The sequence below is a fragment of the Magallana gigas genome, chromosome 8 (assembly GCF_963853765.1).
Source record: "Magallana gigas chromosome 8, xbMagGiga1.1, whole genome shotgun sequence".
NCBI classification, from domain to species: domain Eukaryota; kingdom Metazoa; phylum Mollusca; class Bivalvia; order Ostreida; family Ostreidae; genus Magallana; species Magallana gigas.
Window position 1 is genome coordinate 43,676,599 of NC_088860.1, and position 20,802 is coordinate 43,697,400.

Consider the following 20,802-nt stretch of genomic DNA (forward strand, 5'->3'; position numbering starts at 1 on the left):
CAAAAATTTTCAATTCCTGGATACTTTTTATGTATGAATGCATGCAATTTCTTGTTTTTTTTTTTGCAGGAGCTTGGAGTTTTGAAGCTACTTGTTCCTAAATGTTTCACAAATTTTTCAGACACACGTGTAGTTTTAGACTGCACTGAGATTTTTATCTTAAGTCCATCTTCTTTAGAAAACAAGTCCCTGACTTTTTCTAATTACAAATCACACAACACATTCAAAGAATTGGTTGGAGTTAGTATGACAGGGGTTGTAGTTTTTATTTCAAACCTTTGGCCAGGATCAGCGTCTGATGTTAAAATTACTAGAAATTCTAGTTTGATTCCTTTTCTTAAGAAAAGAGATGCAGTCATGGTTGACAAAGGTTTTATTCACAAGCTTATGATTTGAAATGTAAAGGTGTTAAACTTTATTGTCCGCCTTTTAAATCAGAACTCCAGTTTAATAGGAGTGAAGTAGAAACTACTCGTATAATAGCTTCTGCAAGAATTCATGTAGAACGCAAGATGGAATAGATAAAGAATTTCAGAATTTTACAGGGTATTATGCCTTTAGCAATAAGCGACTTTGCTGACCAAGTATTCTTTGTGTGCTGCTCTTATCAACCTTCTACCACCCCTGGTGTCTGAATAAATTACTCGTACCTTCTCTTTGAACATGGAATGTTTTATTAAAAAATCAAATGAAATGTTTTACTTTCATTTCTTAATCTTACTTCAATATGATCAGTATCACATGTGTATATTTTACATATACCGGTACATCTACCCATTTACCTGGTGTATGATACATGTTTATTTTGACGTCTTCGAGACAGTCTGATTCTAATTGGACCATCAGGAATATTAACCAATGAAATTGAGTTTAACATTTTCTATCACAATGGCCGGTCTGGTCAGAAGTTGATGTGGCTGCAGAATAAAAGTTCAGTTTGGAGAGTATTTAAGGAATTTTATCGGAATTTAAGGATGTAAGTAGCGTGAGTTTGATGTGAGATTTTAAAAGATTAGTGCGAATGTTTCTCGACTAGTTGCAATACTGCTGTTGTCATAGGCAAAATCCCATCGTGAGCCCTGGACCGGTAAATGTCGGGTGCGTCGATTTACCCAAATAGACCCAAATGGAACGTAAAATGACCCAAAATAGACCCAAATGAAAATTGAATGGCATAATTGAAGATTTTATTTTAAAAATTTTTTTAAACACAATAAGTTTTTTTAATTGAAAAAAAATCTAAGAAAACATAAAACAGCAATTTCTGACCAAATGGAAAATGAATTTGATAATGTAGCCTTATCAATTATAGTTTCATGATTTAAATAAAAAAATATTTGGACAACGCTACCTGAGTTTTCCAGACATCCACTTTCCCCAACATTAAGACAGAGATGGTGTTCATTTACGTAAGACAACAACTTTGAATACAGGGATGAAGAAATTCCAGTGTCGTTTAATAGCGAGTGTTTTGGGTAGACATTACGAGACACATCGGAACAATTGTTGCTCGTTAACGTATGTAAATGTACGCTTCTGATTATCAGATTATGAATGTAAATCTTTGTATTCTTTATTAGACATGCACCAAAATTCATAAATAAAGTAAAAAAAAAAATGTCAAAGGTACTTGACCCTCTTTTCATTAGGAACTAATTACAAATAACTATCTGAATAATATTATGAACTATTATCTTATTACATATAACATTAAAAGGTCATTAAAAACTGCAATATGTTGAATGATGACATCGTACTTCACATAATTTTAGATAGAGAAAATTGGTGAAAGCTTTATATATATAATACGTGTTTCTTAATCCAACTCTCATAGAAATTAAAGAAATTAAAATAAAACTTAACGAATATTCAAGAAAAATTGAGTTAAGGGTCCACGGCTCGTGTACAATTTATAAATCGACACATAATGTCGCTATAATAATTAAATACTTAGTTCAGTGAACAAAGTGTGATACACAGCATTTGTATTTATTCACACACCTTAGAATGATACAATTCTTAGTAAATGTTAAATTGTTACATTAAATGCTTTTTCAAAAGGTTAACAAACGATAAGAAAAAATATTCAATGTTCCTTATAATCTCTGAAATAATATACCATATCTTATTTGTTCTGAATAATACACTAAAAACTAAACTACCATTATAAATAGTAATGAACTAAAAAACCTTAACTAAAATAACGCTGTAAAAGTAGAAGACTGTGTAGTTTTTTTTAATAATAAAATGATATTTACATAAGTCTCAAGCTTAAAATTTGCTCAATCAGTCTTCTACTTTTACAGCTTTATTTTCAAATATCAACAACACAAGAAATGTCGTTTTAGAATTCATTTTTATTGATTCTTCATCATATAATTGAAATTATTAATTAAAATCTTCAATTATGCTATTCAATTTTCATTTTGGTTTCCATTTGGGTCCATTTGTTTCCATTTGGATTTCCATTTGGGTCCATTTGGGTAAATCGACGCACCGTAAAATAATACTTAAAATCACTTTGTTCAAGTTGATGTTTTTTTTCAAATTTATTATAAGTATGTAATAAATATAATAATAGATACTCTTTTCCAATCACAGCCTGACCACTCTATAACTAATAGCATCCCTCGGGCCTTCGGCCCTCGGGCTGATATTGGAGTCTCAGGTTGATACTGGCTAAAAGGAAAAGGGTATGTATTTTTCTCAGTTAGGAAATTCCTGTTTTAACTAACTTTTAACAAATTACTATTTGGTTCCTCTAATCTTAGTAATAATGATAATTAATATATATTTTTATGTAGTTCAAAAATTCATTATCGAGAGAAAGCTTTTTAGTGCACTAAATTTAACTTTGTCTTGCGTTATTAACTAAATGATAAATTTTGCATGTATAAATCTTACGCAAAAGTCAAACTGTAATATTTTTTCTTTTATGTTTTGATTGATACGAATCCATTTTTAAACGGCATTTTTTTTTCTTGATATAAGCTTTCTATGTGTTTTTTAATTTAATTTGCACATCTATTTTTTAACCTATAAGAGAAACTTGTATAAGCCTTTTGTCCTTTTCTCCCAATTTGTTTGTACACTTCGTACTGTTTGTTATAAATATCAGAATATTTTACTGCCCGACTATCAGTCACTATCTTTCTATCAACAAACTATGAATCATCAAAAATTGTAAAGTTAAATCATGCTTTACGTCAAAACGGGTGATCAAAATGTTATTTGAAAGCTGTTTAAAGGGAAAAATTCGCCCCCGTTTTGTTTTCGTCCTTGTTGTCTGCGGGCAATTTCATAAGAAGGCGATCTCCAATGTTTCAAATAATCTCTCTTAAAACACAACTACTTCCGGGAGAATTCAAGAATAGGTGAAACCGTTTGCAAGAGAAGAAGGGCGAAACAAAAACACGGGGAGAAAATAACATTGAATAGAGTATTAATATAGAATGGAATTTTTTCTTAACACCTGTACATCTGATATTCAAGCACTGAATTTGGCTTTACCAGCTTTTCTACTTTTTATCGATCTTCTTGCTTTTTAATGATTTACTGTTGACAGGCAACAACCAAAACATGTTATTCATATTACTTGAACCATAATTATATAAAAATAAGCTATCAATTTTAAAAAGATTCAATGAAATTTTAGTGAAACCCTCTTAAATAGTTCTTAAATTAAAAATTAGGTGTACTATTTATTATGAGATGTAATGATAACAGTGTTCAAAATCAAAAGTTAAAAGGAAAAATACAAAACAGGAGCAGAACAAACATGGACCTCTAAAACAGAGGCAGGATTAAATGTCATTGAGGAATGAGCATTCTCTGCTGATCGGTAACATCCGCCGCTCTTTGTAGAAATCGAGAAAAAATGGAAAGGTCCGTAGACAATAAGGTGATAAAGTATGATCTAACAAATAGTGAGAAAAACGTCTGTCAGCATGCGACCCAGTGGAAGTTGCATTTGCTGACAAGGTCGCTGTATCAACCATAGAACTAACGAAAAGATGACTTCAATCGACACTCTTAATAGTCCTGTTTTATCAACGTGTCTGTCAGTAGCTTGCCTTACCTTTGACACTATTCATACGTACAGCCTATTTTACACAGTATGGAACTTAATCTACTTGACAGATAGTAAATATTGCGCACACTTACGGAAATTTGGCTTACTGTCAGAGAAACTTTCTTATGTTCGACAGTGTTTTAAAAACTGTAACGTTTAAAATATCCCATAGCCATAATCCCATCCGAGGCACAGTCAGAGTTTGACAGCTAATTTTTAAATTGACTTCTCTTTATATTTATTGACACTTTATCTTTTATCTGATTATTCATTGAATGTACATTCTGTTTAAATGTCGTGAGTAGCTGACTAGTTGTATGGTTATTTCTTTACATTCAATATTATTTTTTCATTATGGTATGCATTATATTTTGAATTGTTTCCTGTAATTGGATTCACATTTTCGGTGCGGACACGTTTCACACACAAGAAAAAGTTTATTGCAAAATTCAAATATATATATAACGCGTGTTGGTTGCGTAGAAATAGTTTGTGAGTCTCACTCACTCAGGGTTCAACACAAAAATACAGTATATCTGCTAATTTTCGCGAGGATGTAATTTTTGCTTTTTCGTGTTTTCTTTTTAATCGCAAATAAGTAAATACGCAGAAATTATATCCTGTATCAATTTTTATAAGAAACTTTTTAATCGCAAAAATTGACTGACGCAAATTTATGATACAGATTTTCACCATTTTCACAAATTTTGTGACAAGCGAAAAAAAAACCCGGATATACGGTAATCCCAAGATTGGCCAATAATAGACTTGGGCCCGGTGCTTTGAAAGATGGTTAACTCTAACACTGTGTATTAAGCTAGATATTAAAATTAACCACATGGGTAAAAGTTTTTCAAAACTGCATTAGAATTTAACCATGTGTTAATTTTGTGTTAAGATTAATCCACCCCCAGTACCTCAGCTTTTATTTGACACAATGATTTATTATTGCCGCCGATAATTTTTTTGCTTGTTCAACTAAAACATTGTGGACGATGCATTTCATAAAGATTTTTTTAGTTTAAAAATCTATATGTGTAAATCGTGTTTTAAATTATGAAGGTCAACCGACTTAACGTTAAAGGTTGAGGTGTTTGATATACTTATGGACGAGGAGTTTTGGACATGTTGATATCCCCTGTGTTAAAGGTTCCCTTTGTTGAAGGAGGTTGCATTGTTGATAGCAGTAAAAGGTACTTCTTTATTATTTGGCATTTTCATTGATTGTTAATATCTACACTTTAAACAAAACATTCCAGAATTATTGATATAATGTGTACTAAGTACAAAACATTACACATTTATTCCTGGAATTTTTAAACATCAATGAAAAAAACCACCAGATTCTAAAATATATTTATAGTGTGGGCAAATGTAATTCTGAGGTTTTTTTTTTCAATGTTAGTTATTGCATAATATAACATAATTTAAAAAAATCAAGGTCTCAACTATCACTTTAACCACTCCATATTTATTAGAAAGGTTCAACACAAACAATGTCACATTATTTATACACAGTTCGGGTTAATATTCGTCAGAGACTGCTTTCGTTATGGTTAGAAAGAATCACAATTTTGTCTTTAGTCAGTACAAGAGAAATCCTGAAAATCCTGAGTAAAGTTTATAGTATATGAATCCGTTATTTCCGATATTTTCAACTTTGACATGATCCCCAGATTTCAATTTTACAATGACTGTCCTACTTATTTGGACTAAAGGTTTGTCTTTATAATTAGAAGACACGTGAACTTTAGCAACCGTTTTCTTGTTGACTTTCAAAATTAACCAGAGTCCAGGGTAAGATAAAGCATCGACAACAAACATGTAGGTTCCCGCCGCAGGACACGTAAACACTCCCGTTCTGTCATCATATGCGTTCCCATCATTTGTCAAGATTGCCTCAAACTTCAATGTTTGTCCATTTCCGAGTGTTAGAGAATTTGATCCTAAATTGGCCGAAAAGCTCACTCGTTTTGGAGAACTGGATGAATCTGTAGCTGCATTAGAATTATGTGTATACATTTTCAAGTCGATATGATATTGAATACATATATGTATGAGGATTAATAAAAAGTTTGAAGAGATTTAAATCCAACTTTAACAATTACCTGAATTTAACAATTACCTGAAGACAGATGAACAGTTAACAACATACACAGCAAAGTCAGCGACATCTTAAGAGGTTCTTCGTAAAACAGGTAATGTACAAACACTCTTAACTTTATTTATATAAGTTTTAATGCAACACCTGACACACCACTGTCATCATGCTAATAAACCATTAATGTATCAAATAACCAAATAATAAGTAAAACATATAACTTGCAACATTAATTTTTATAACTGCGTATAAAGTTTAGTTTGGTTTTAACATAATGTTAAAAATGTGCGTTCTAAGATTTGCTATTCGTAGCATCTCTATAATTTTCCTATAATTATTTTCAATACCTTTTTACTGTTTTGAATCAAATTGCAGTAATATTAAATCGCGAGTACAATTTTCAAACAAATTTTCCTGGTTCATGGGGACGTTATTTCGTTAGTAGAAAGTTGAGAGTAATTTAAATAAATATTAAATAAATGCTTGTATATACGTTCGTGGGAATGAAAATTTGTGGGCAAGGGTTACCCACGAAAGCCACATACATCGGTCCCTCACGAACAATAATGATTACACAGTACATAGTTAAACAAATCGTTTCTAAAATTTAACGTAGATCCAATCGACAATTTGTTGAGCTTTTAGCTTCCTTAAATCGGTTAAGTAATGCGCATTCTTAGGCTACCTAAGTCACTTAGGTAACCTAGTTCTTTCCGTATTTGTCCTTTTTTGCGGCGCGTGCGCCATACGGTAGCTTTTCCTTGTCTAAAATAAGTAGGAGTAACTTGACTAAAATTAAATTCGATAGATCCACAGAAAAAGGGAAACATATATTGTGACAATTCTGACCCCAACCGATTCAAGGCACAAAAAGTTGGTAAAAACCGTATGAAAATTATGCAAATTTAAACAAAACTAAATTCTCTACAAATGGACATTCAGCAGAGAAACTAATCATAAGTCTATAATGAACAGGAATGTGGCTACCAAATTTATGAAATTAATGACCACGCGTCAGGTTTTGAGACTCCATAGCGGGACAAATATGGTCATATAGTGAACATGTATTCAATTCTTTTAAATATTCTTCTTTGCTCCCATATAAATAGTGGGGGACAAACTGAATACATGATTATTATGTTCCTGAAGCCTTAAATCTAAATTTTGAATTTAAATAAAGGGCTTCAAAACATCATATCCTTACTTTCAGTTTGCCCTCCCCCCTTACTTCATGCATATGGGTCAGGGATTCAAACGACTGGGCGGCGCGAAACGCATATTGTGAAAATGTAGCTGATCTTTAAAAATCTTATTCTTTACCTTTATAGAGAGGGAGAAATATTAAATGCATGATCATGATATTAAAGAATTCTTTTTTTTAACTGACTAAAATTTAATACAATGTTATTATATCTATAATATGACTGTCCTTTTCTTAAATTATGAAATTTAATGTCTAATGTGCTAATTAGCTTAAAGGTAAAGTTCAAAATGTGAAATCGTTAACAGAAGACTAACGGTAATAGGTAACCCGATTGACTCATTTGAACTGAAATTTCATGTTCACTATATGACATATTTGTAATCCATCCAACACTAACACCCACCCACAATAAAAAGCTGGAACACCTGTCGATCGCTGCACGTCTACAATAACTACAGATACTTTTCTACTGATATCGTCAGTTCACTTGCCTCATGTTTCAAATAAAGTAAAGTTCTGATTCACGTCAACTATGCAACTTGACTTTACAGGGCTGGTGATAGAAGAAAGTATAGTGTCGATATCTATAGGAATTTTTTTTAGGAATGAATATTTTTTCAAATTTGATAAGACTATTCCGTTAAAAACTAAAGCAAGTTTTGTGTATCGTAAATAGCAGTTTATAACATATAAGGAACTGTAGCTCGCATGTCGTCCATTCCACTTTTTTTATAGACCGGGGATACAGACTTGCAGCTAGTGCCATGGGTTCTGGTTTTTTTTTTTTTTGGGGGGGGGGGGGGGGGATGGGGGAGGATGGTGTAACAAATTTGGTCTTACAGTAAAAAAGTATTTAATAATGCATCATGGGATTGTTAAGAAAAGGTTCGTTTGGTTTCATTTTTAGTTTGGGTTAATTCAACAGTATTTTATGCGTCGATTGTAAACAAAAGTAATAGTAAACAACACGTACACAGGTTTATTTTTTGATTTTCCATAAACACTACCTATATTTAGACTCTATTAATGGGGATGTCAAATTCGTAATACAATTATTCCCGCGTCAACGTGAGGGGCGAATTTTAATATGAGGCGAAATAACATGATATCCTTTTTGTTAAACAATATTGTACATCATTCTTTTTCATTGAAATATGGCTTAATTGACCGGAAAACTAAACTACTGCATTGTTTATCATTATACACACTCTAAGCATAACCATCGTTTAGAAGAGTACACAAAAAAAAAGCGCCAAGGCTATTTAATCTCACCTCATTCTCCGGTACAAACTCCAATTTAAGATCAGACGACACGTTCCTCTAAAAATTATAATTATATTCTCAATTTTAAACGGCTTGATGATATACTAAATAAATCAATTGTTATTTGTTTATATCAGTAATTCAAATTATTTTTTCAATAAGATTATGTAGGAAATTGCATTCTTTAGTATCTTGCACAAATGCCTGGTAAGGTAGCCTAATGTTTTGCAAGAAAGCTTGTCAAAGTAGTGGTAAATCAATTACAAACTCATTGACAAGTGACTATTAAAGGAGTGCAGGTCATTGTCTTTCCATTTTTTAAAACAATTTTTGGCCCTTGGTGCTACAGATAGATAATCCGAGATTCTTCCGACTAAAGCCCCTTCCCCTTTTATCAATAAAAATTTGAAATATCAATTAAGAGGCGGACGTAACAGCCAGAAGTTTCTCGGATTACGGTTTAGATTTTATGAATAAAGCTTCAGTGAAGTTTAAAATGCATGCATGGTCCATCTACGGACTATGGTACTAAGGCGACCGTCAATGCTTGTTGGCCGCTGGAGAGTTCTTAGGAATTTATAATCCTAAAGCTTCAGTATGATATTTAATAGTTCTTAATTTTTTGTTTGTTATTTGTTTACGCTAGGTAGAAACTGCTTTTTCATAATCAACACGTAGTGTTGCACGTGTATTCGACAGGTTTTAAATTGTTTGTTGATTGTTTATCGGTCACAGAAAAGAGAGAGAGATAATAATTGAATTTTGGTTTTGACAATCTAAGATTTAAATTAAGCTTAATAATAACATTCCGAGGATTGTATGTAAACCTTTAACAAGTTGATTTCATCTTGCACAAAAACAAATTTTTTTTTTACTATTTTACTTGCATCAATTGAAGGAGTAGTGTGCATCAAAAATTCCTAAAATATTGATACAGATTTACAATGTCAGATTATATAACAATATAACGACTTATACCACTCTTTATTTGAAAGACCTTACAATATCTAGCTCAGCTTTGTTAACAGTTGATTTGATGATTACAATAATTCAGTAAAATGCATATAACATAATATTCATTTTGTAAATATAAAACAGAGAAAATATTCTGGAAGTTGTATCCTTCACTAGAGCAGTAGAAACACCAATGTTGTATAAAAAGATACGCCATTGTTGTACTCTTTATGTTCAAATCTACCACATACTGAGACAGAGATGAGATAAAATATACAGAAGTCATTTACACAGATTCGATGATTTCGCAGGCAAGACACGATAAAAAACAATAATTTTAAAATATGTGGCCAAAGACACATATAATACTAAAACAGTCACTTTGTTGTGTCTGAAATGGTTCAGTGTTTAGAGCACCACACGTAAGCTAACCTTATATAACTAGGGTTTTTATGTTTTTATGATTCGATACCACCAACATTTAAGGCAATATTTTTATTCTTATCGTTTGTTAAACATATTAAAAACTGAATTTATTTATGTATTGTACATGCAAAAAATGAATTAGTTCCATCTTCCTTATATGTTCAAAAGTAAGCAAAAGAAAAACATTCCTTATCAGCCTGTTTTACCAAAAATATACTTGCAAAAAACCCCACATTAAACCATGCAGCTAATTTCTTACTAGTTGATACAAAGCGAGTGTTAATCTATATATCGTAGCTCTTTGTATTTTATGGAATGGTTCCTGTCTCAGTGACATTTGATAAGACTGTAACGCCCCGTGTAGATCCCCCACAACGTGCTGACAGATCCCCAGTATCTGCCACGAGATGTCTCTAGTATCTGAATCTACATAACTCCCGTCATCATAGAGCATCAGTGTCTGTAGTTCTGTCAGTGACTGTAGACACTAGGACCGGTTACCTAGTCTGTAGTTACATAATACACTTAACATGTGAACCAATACAAATGGAGGAATCAACAAGAAATCCATACCTTTTCCTTGACATGTACACTGTCCTAAAAAAAAATCTGTCCGAAAGATAATGTTATGATTGAAAAGCACAAAATCTATATAACTTTTTTTCATTCTTTCTCCTATAGGTAAATTACCGAAATATTTGACGTATCGGTGTTTATCAACAATTTCATTGTAGATGGCAAATGGATCAGATAATCTATTTTTGCAAATTTTAGCAATTCTAAGAACTTTGCTGTAACGACCTGTACTGTAATAATAGACTCCAAGATAAAGCAATTGAGGCAGTGGGCCGATTTTGGCGGAGAGATTAAACATGTTAATTATCTTTCGGTCTAGAATGTACAAAATTTTGTTTGTTTTGCAAGAAACGTGATTCACCAGAAAAAAGGCCGGCTGAACTAGTACTTTAGCTGAAGAGTACTGCAATCTAACTTTTTGAAACTGAGTAAGTGGCAACTCTGATAATTTGAATATTGATTTCAACAAAACAAAGCTTTTTTCTATAGAATCAATGATATAATGCATTTGAAAAAATTCTTTTCTGATGCACTCATCTACTTGCACTAATGATATTACATGTCCCATTGAGAACGGTATTAAATACAATGGATTACTTAGTACCGGTGCTATACTGGAACCGAGGGTTGGACTAAGCAGCAGGCAGGCCAAACCTATCTCATAATAGTCATAAAGCTGGGACAGCAGCGCTTCGCGAGGTAAGCACTGACAACTTTGTTTTGGAACATGTTGTTCTGTGGTATAAAGAAGTTTGGACAATTAGAATCCAGAACACACTTACACAAGCGCTTAAAACACATCCAGAAGCAAGACAGTAAATTAGATGGACACCAAAATATACTGCCTGGATTATTTTGAATTTCCCAGAAGATAATGGTTTTCAGATAATATGAACAAATTAAGGATTCCTGGTTTTCGGAAGATATCACTTCTTTTAAAAAGATTTTTAAATCTCCATAGCACAGGAATTGGGTGTGATTCATAGAATAAACAATTTTTAGATCAGCAACAGAAAACGAAAGTCTCCACTCATATTCACTCTCATCTGATTCTATTTTACTCCCAACCGACATCACATGGCATCCGTTAGATACTATTTCATCAAGGACACTTGAGGTTGGCCATCCCTTTTGTTGGCATCTGTCATTCCAGGAGGATGATGCCGGTGGCCAATAGTGACAAGCTACGCACCAAGCTCTGTCAAATTCCATGTGTCCAATGTGGTAGCTAGAGCAGGGTCCGTGAGCTCGCAGCCTTTCTGTACGATTATGTGTACTTTTTAAAAACTGATGATAATATTTTCTTGCCTCTTCACTTGATAACTTTTGACCGTGTATGACTACTAAAGGCAACCGTTGCACGAGTCTTTCACTATGCAAGAGCTTTGTTAATCTAACGAATCCTGGCGGAGTTTCAGAATGTTCCATAAGTATTATATCTTTTCTTGAAAAATTACAAAACACAGCCTGCGATAATTTAAAAATCATGTGAGTTTTGGTATGCCAGATCATGGTATCCACATCTGATGACTTGAACCTGAAACCTTCTCTGTAACTACCACTTTTCATGTAAATGGTCCCACTACATATCTGTAAGGGTCTCTTTATCACCTCATCCATGTCGAATGACACTCTCCTGATGGTAACCTCTGTCGGTGTCCCTATACATTCATAACGACATAGACCCACGTACAGGGCCTCCGAAACCCGAGCTAGAGGATCTATTTCGAAATCTATAAAAACACACGATCGATCTAATGTTATGAAATTATTCCATTTAAAGGGTCATGGTCACGATGTTGGTCAAATTCTATTTTTCTGTTTTCATTATTAACAATGCTTTAGGAAAGCGTTTCTACTCATCCAATGATTTGAAGGTCAGTTGTAAAGTTATAAGCAAGATACAGGGCTCACCATTCTTTGTCATGTAAACAAGGCTCGTGCCCTGTTGTTGTTTACATAGGTTCAATATACCAGTAAAAAATCTTTTTCAAGCTGATTGTCTATCTTCTTATTCATTTTAAGCATAAATAAACAGTTCCTTACGTTTCACACATTCATTAAGTTTAAATTGGAATTTTCACTTCAACATTCAAAATGTAAACAAAAGCTGTGTTTACTTAGCAAAGAATTTACAAGCTCTGTAACTTGCTGATAACTCAACGAATGAAACTCAAATTTTGGTTGCCTTTTAAAAATGCCTTACTGATGCATTGTGAACATTAAAATCGGAAAAATAATTTTTGACTAAAATCGTGACCATGCCCCTTTAAAGACTATATAAAGCTACAAGTACTTGTAACTACCGAAGCAAAGAAAGTGGGCGCTTAAGATGTATAGATTCGGCAGGAATTTGGGCGCACAGGAAGAGTGAAAATTCCATCAGTTAATTTTGCACATTCTTTGTTTAATAACCGCTAATTGGTTTCTTTTGGACGTGGATTGAGTAGAAAAATGTTTGAAATGCAAAAGGTTTTATCATTGTATGGGTCTAAATATAGCAACACGACGGAATTGATGCAAAATCCTTATTTACAACGTTTTTAAAAATGATTTTGTTGTCTCTGGGTCTTCTCTTAACAAATTTGAAATGTGTAATGTTGACATTTTTCAACATATAAAGTATGTTTAATGTACTTTTACAAAAAAAATTTTGGAGAATAATAAACAAAGTCCAGAAAGATGACAATGTTGTTTTAGATACTACTTATAAAGTATCGCATGGCTCACTGGTTTCGTAGTGGATTAGTGAATATAAACATGTAGTGTTTTTGGTTCAAATCCTGCTGGTTATTTTTTTTATTTAAAAAAATATTTTTTGTTTAAATGTATGTTGATATATATTATGTTGAACTGTAGAATATTTTAATGAGTCGTTCTTGATATCTGCCAAATGCTAACTTTTTTTCATTCTTATTGCTAGTTTATTATCATACACAATACAATTAATATAACTGTACAAAATATATATGCATTAACATTTCTAATATAATTATTTATCGGTTTGCCCCTCATTGCCCTTTTTATAAGACGATCTTTGCTAGCCAAGGGTTTTCGGTCCACTCCGCTCCCTATATCTCATTACGAAAACTCGGTGACAAGCTCCGTTTTATAATTGGCTGCAGCTGCGAGTAGCTGATCCAATCGCAGCGGATAAAACAGGCGCTTGTAAAAACACAGGCGTGACCTTTGGTAAAACATTCAGTGATTTAACAAGTTGTGACAAGAGTGCTCGAGTACAGTGTCTCCCTAACGATGGTCTAACCCATTGGCTTATGTTTTTACTTTTCACTCCCAGCACAAGCACTATTTATAAATAAGATATTCCTTGCTTTCTATAGTTTATATCTTAATTCTATAGTTTATATCTTAATTTCTATTTAATAGTATCGTAAATTACATTCCGATACTCGCTAGTCAACATGTTTTGTTTTTTAAAGTTTTTTCTTTATGCTGTAGCGTGTATAATCCGTTCATTCGTAAATTTGCAAGGGGCGCATTACTCGCTAGATAGCGCCACCGCATCACCGAGTTTTCTTAATAAGACGTGCCAAGGGTTTATGGGGAGCGGAGTTTACCAAAAACCCTTGGCTAGCAAAGATGGGAAAAGACATGTACTTCAACTCTCAACATAATACAGCTTGAAATATTTGAGCATTTGTTCGAACCTGTAGCATTTCGAGGTTATCGACAATAAAATCCCAATTGATTCGTGTCGATGATTCCTGCAAACGTAATTGCAATATTGTGCGCCCTTTTGATATGGTTTGTTAGCTTTACTGTCAATTTATAGACTTATCACGGATATTTTAAACTCAAAAGTATGTATTTTCATCAATTATTATACTTTAAGGTTTGTGATATTTATCTATTTGCGGATCTAGTTTGTGATATGCCCAGCTAATAAACATTTGACACGATTATATATGTTACATTAAAAGTTTAAAATCGAAGATTTCTAAACTTATCTATAACAAATAGACAAGTTTAGAAATCTTCGATTTTAAACTTTTAATGTAACATATATGTTAACGATCTCATTTTTAATGTGAATCGATCGTGCTGCATTCTAGGGGATGATCTATTGTTAAACAAAAAATGATAAGATTCCAAGATATTTTATATGCTATACCTTTAACTCATCAAATCAATAGTAAAAATTGATAACTGATTTCAATTGTATAATGCAATTCGGAAGCAGTAAGGTGATTCAACATTACATATACATGATTTTGTTTTTAGAGTAATGCAATAAAACAAGGACTGGCATAGCCCCCTAACTCCGTCACTTTCGGGAAACTCCTCGCCGTTTGAAATCAAGTGCGATTATGACGTCATTTTTTGCATGTGAAAAATCTTCAATCAAATGTCAACAATTTACAACGGTTAGATTTAAGAATGTGTTCAAACTTAACAAAATTACATCTTGTTCATTTTCTGCAACAATAATTGCGTGAAATCAGCTAACACTTTTTCATGGGTGCACTAAAAAAACGATATTTCTGACATGCGGGCCCATTTGATTATTTACGGTGGTCAGTCATTTTAAGAGAGGTCAAGATTAAACATTTCACATGTAATTTATTTTTATTGAGGTTATTTATACATTTTTTTCAGTCCGCAATAGCGTTCATGCACTACACTTGATGATAACGTCAAATCGCTCATGCCGTAATATTTGCCTAATACAGGGTTACAGATATATCCGGTATGTCGGTATTTAGAATATGCTACATTTATTAAAAATGTAATAAATAATATAATCATTAATATATTCATTATTGATATGATATATTTGAAATATGTAAGGACAGAAATCAAACGGCACCCATACATTCTGAAAAGGTCTTTGTGATTGTTGTTACAACGACCCATTTTATTCTGGCGATCATTTCACTTTGATGATATTAAATTCAATTTAAATTGTATACACCGATTTTACTTATTAAAACTTGGCCTAGATACAAGTTAAGTTTAAACTAAATTGTTAATGTGTCTTCAATCCCTGATGTATCATAGATCATGTGGGTGACGGAGTTAGGTTCATAAGTTATCATAGCACGTTTGATAAGCGTCGTATTCAGAGGGCTTATTTGAATAATAATAAAAATATTTTTGTTAACAATTTTATAAATTATAACGTTTCAGGTTAGTGGCTGCAAATGTTAAAACCGCAAAAAATAATTTACAGAGAAACGCGGAATGTTTTCTGCTTATGGTGACGGAGTTTGGGTACTCGGGTATACATCTAATTCTATGATATGACTATATTATATAATATTTATCTATGCATATACATTGGCATATATTAGTTCATTTTCTACAACAGTGCCTTAACACAGTACAAAAGATACGATTAAGAATAAGAACTTACCTATATATAAGTTTGAATCCACAAAATTGGGTCCTTTTTGCTCTAGAACTATGAAATTTGATGGAAACTTGTCAGGTAACGTAAGCTACTTTCACTTTTGCTTTGATAAATTCAAGGAAAAGCAAATCAGATAATTAAGGTCTTCCGTTGGAAACGGAAGACCTTTCTATTATTGTGCGGGTTAAGATTTTTCTTATTTTTCTTTTTTTTTTTTTGTTTCCTAGACGCGAACTTTGAGGCTTCATATCTTGCTCATTTCTGAACGGTTTTTGCTCAAATTTGCAGGGCTAATGTACTTTACAAAACACTATCTTAAGCAATTCATAAAATTTAGAATTCCCTTTTCGCTAAAGAGTTATTCCCCTTTTAAATTTTTTTAGGGCCTTTTGTTTCCAGACAAAGGCTCCGAGACTATGATAGCAGGGAATGGGAATCCAACGAATTTGAATAGCAGAGACATTGTAGTGGTGCACATCGGTTTTTGTTTTTCGATTACTTTCCTTATTTAGAAAAAGGTAGGGGGTCAAAAAACAGGATTCAAAAAATTGCAAAAATTAAGACATATTTTTCTTTATATCTTTTAAACGAAAAATAATTTGTTAAAACATGTAACAATAAAAGTTGTGCAGAATACCAAGGGCTTTTATTTGACACCAATAAAAAAGGGCTGGACCCTTAAATTAAGGGCCAATAGCCCCTAAAAGTGTTTGCTTTATAACTCAAAAACGGTTAGGATTTTGATATGGTTGTTGTTGGAAAAGTTGTTTGTTGGGATCTCATAAAGGTCGTAACAATATTATTTTGTAAGTGATTTGTGTAGTATGAGTGTAAAAAGCTTTACATGTTGACATGTACCTGTTTTCATTTGACAAGTAAACGAAAGTCTTTGTGCGTACAACTGGCATAAAGTTGCCGCAGAAAGTATGCTGGTTTATACAGGAGGCAATAATTTATTAGAATATTTTTTTGTTGTTGGAGTACATGCCTTTTTTTTAGGAGTTTAAGTCATTGTTGCTAAGTTCTTATAGTGCACAATCATTAAAAACGGCAATTGGAAAACAAAACATTCTTTTTCTTTTCTAGTAAACCACAAAATATGGAATTAAAAAACTCTATGCATTACATTTTATTTATGAACTCCATGCATTTAAAATCTACCTTGAATCAGAGCTGTGTGTATGTGTACCATTACGTAAGTTCTCCCTCGCCCGCGGCCGAGAATATCGGTCACCATGCTCGCGGCTGGACTACCTAGCGGTCAGCGGTTATCTAATACACGAGAGCTGTGTCTCTCATATACATGTATGAGTTTATTTAGCCGCGAACTCAAGAATTGGTTTCGTTTTGATTACACATAATTTTTTATGGATTAAACGATTGGGTGTCAATTAAGAAATCGTTCAGTTAATTAATAAAGGCAATGTCATTCTCAATCTAAAGCAATAATAGACACAGATCAATTATGGGTTTTAAGTTTAAAATAAATAACTTCTATTTGATAGAGTATGTTCATTATACTGCAAACTTTTCAAATCTTCCTGGGTTCTGAGCTGTGCCTGTCTGTGCGTTGTACATGTACCTTTACGTAATATATCCTTCGCCCACGGCCGATGAGATCAGCCACGGCTGCACTACCTAGCGGTAATTAAGCGGTTATTTAATAGACAAGATTCTCACACCGCGACGCACACTTGCATGCATATGAACGTGTTTGAGTTAATATAGCCGTAAAAACGGGAACTCCATCTTGTATTTATTCAATTGAACATTTGAGTGTAAATGAATATTAATGAGCGATATTACTCCAAATCGTACACATCGTAAGACATAAATTAATGGTTAGTTAAATTTGTTAATGTAAAATATTTTAAACACTGTACAAATAATGTTTTAAATCACCCCCCCCCCCCCCCCACACACACACACAAATAGTAAAGCTTTAAATGGTGATCGTCCCTCGCACATGGCTGAGGAGAACCGGCGCGAGTGGACAAGTAATCCGCGGTCGGTTCGTGTTCTTCTACATGTACCTGTTTCATATTTTGCACGGACACAACTACATTTTATTATGTTTTCAACCAGTATATTCGTTTAGGATGAAAAGAAAGATGAAAAGATAAATTCATTAAACTTGTACAGTTGATTAAGCATTGATTTATAGATAGCGTACAAGGTAGTTTAAAAATCAAATTATAATCAAAGTTCCATGTAACATGTTTGCGGTAGGTGCTAGCACGATAAAAAAAATGTCCTGAATTGAGGCATTCGATGATTTTTTTTTTTTAAATTTTCACATGAATTTTAAACAACTTTAGATTAGATTCTATCGGTCACATATTAATCCCTTCTGTAGTTTTTCTACATGGTCGTTCGTTTCTTTGTAGAAGCGAACTCATTGCTGCCCCCCCCCCCCTCCCGTCCCGCTGACAGGAGTTCGCGCTGGATTTTTTTAATTGTCAAGATCTATCGAAAATCATTTTTGGTGGCTTCTTTTCATGTGTAACATTTTGTTTCACTTTCCTACCCGTTTGTTTATTCGGTCAGTCTGTGTAAATTCAATCGCCACGTGCGACCGAGAATCTTGTGTCGCTTCAGCGCACACAGCTCTGAACATATATAGCCCCAGGTCATCAATTGTTATATAATTGAGTAACAGTTGACATTGTGCTTTTACATAAAATAATAAATAATAAAATCATCCAGAAAAAAAGTTACCGTAACTCAATAGTCAATACCAAAAATAAAATCCGTATGATTGCAAACTGAAATCGGTTTTTCAGTATTCGGCGGGATTTGATTTTTCTGCTAACATTAGTATTTTTATTGGTTTCAGAGATTACGATGTAAAAACACAAACAGTAAATACACCTGATATTATTTACATTGATAATGTTGAAAAATATTTAAAATTAAATTAGTCACATTCGTAAGATAAAAATGTTCTACGAACAACCGATTATTTTTTCCTATGTCATATCATTCGTAAATAAGTATGTTCTGTACATATATATACATGTACCTCAGAGAAAAATCAAATGATTACACAAAAAAGAAAGTTGTAATTAGTATTTCGGAATTTTTTTCTAAAAGTAATTTCACATTGTATTGAAAAGAACAAGAAATAAAAATGATTTAATTTTTTGACTCAATATTCGTATATATTACCGGCGCTTCGTACATGTGTAACGGCGTACAGTGTATAGATTATTATAATCTGTTCGAATTAAATACCATGCGTAAAGATTCCCATAATAATTACTAGTAATTGCATGACTGTGTACATTGTAGGCAAATCCCTGTGTGTTAATTACTTCTAAGACTCTTTGTTTTCCGTTAACAGTGGTTTAAATAATTTTCAGATAATTAATAAATTTTTTGTAATTTAAATTGTATGCTTCATCAAATACTGATCCCGATTACCTTGAAGTCATTAACTTTCCATTGGCCATTGACAAAAAAAAAAGAGACGCTTGACAATCCAATGAAAACAAATACACAGAGTTTGATTGACAGGTTCAGCCAGGTGCAGAAGACACCCGATGTCCGAGGTTATGTGTCCTGCTTGTACACAGTCAAATGGTCTCAGTAAGAGTTATCGATGTAAATAAATAAAAAATATATATGCTTATAAAAACATGATCGTTTAAGTTACAGCGAAGTACATTGAAGCGTTTTTAGGGGTTTACTCCAGAAAAGTTTATACCTAATGTTTTGACTGACCTTTGTCCAATCAGATCGTAGCTGGGCGGAGTTAAGACATTGCCGCTCGTGACTTGAATGAGAGAAAGAAAAGAGAGAGAGATTATAAGTGGTGCCGATAAAGGAATAATCATTAGTTATAAACTTGCAAACAAATTAATTAAAGTCTGTATATAAAAATTACATGTATATCCTATATTGTATAACTTTAAAGCGTTTTAAAAACGATTGTGAAAATTTCTTCGGCCGCGCGCCGTCGACAACATGCACATGGATAAGAATGACGTAGCTTATATCCAACTAAATTTCCGAGCATGGAGTCCGAGAATACGGACATTAAATATTTTGAAATGCGAACGAATGATCACTTATGAACATGATGAATTTAGTAGTGTAAAGGAAAGGCAACGAAGGCGGATGCTTAGTGGAAAAGTAAAACGTCTAAGGTAAAGAATGTTTCACACTGAGTAACCATGAAGAAAGTTTTTATACAAAGTAAATTTACAACCTATGTTTAATTCCAGAAAGATTCGTCAAACTTTGATTTGATTATTAACGGTAACACTTGTAATAAAAACAGTTTCTTAAATATTCGTACAGTCTTCGATGTTTGACATTACCTTATCCTATTACTGATGTATATCTAGATATCGTTGTTCCCTGGTTAAAGAATTTCAAAACACTTCAAAGTTTCATAAATTTATAAGATATACTATACTATGTCCCGAGGTTTTTCTTCCACCACTTTTTGCTTGATATATTCAATATATGATTCAATAATAGTAAATACCTTAGTGCTCAAACTACGTTCATCCACTTACATGTATATGAAAAATGTCCAGATTATGTGTTGAAACGCCCCCTCTACCGCTTCAGGTTTCAATACACATCCCAATATTGAAAGTCTAAGGGGATTTTGCATTGCATCAGCCATTGATAAGCCCGGATGATAACGTTAAAAAATTGCGCGAGGTATCCCGATTACTTCCTAATGAAGAAAAGATGTAAACATTTCCCATTATAAATATCCGTAAGAAAATTGTTTTCGTTCCTGTGAAATTTTATGAGTGAAAATTGTTCAATAAAGATATCTTGATATATTCCCTTTCATCAATTTCAGTTGTGTTTCTTTC

At 32.8% G+C, this 20,802-nt stretch overlaps 1 long non-coding RNA gene and 1 other non-coding gene across 2 annotated transcripts; both read right to left on the reverse strand.

Moving 5' to 3' along the window:
* Positions 1–5,426: 5,426 nt before the first annotated feature.
* Positions 5,427–8,088, reverse strand: LOC105327216 (uncharacterized). Its single transcript, XR_010708531.1, has 2 exons — positions 6,198–8,088; positions 5,427–6,069 (listed from the first exon to the last, which is right to left on the reverse strand). It is a non-coding gene; the product is annotated as an uncharacterized protein (transcript).
* A 3,807-nt stretch (positions 8,089–11,895) lies between these two features.
* On the reverse strand, positions 11,896–16,045 carry LOC117690056 (uncharacterized). The gene is made up of 2 exons (XR_010708532.1): positions 15,971–16,045; positions 11,896–12,329 (listed from the first exon to the last, which is right to left on the reverse strand). It is a non-coding gene; the product is annotated as an uncharacterized lncRNA (long non-coding RNA).
* Positions 16,046–20,802: the final 4,757 nt, after the last annotated feature.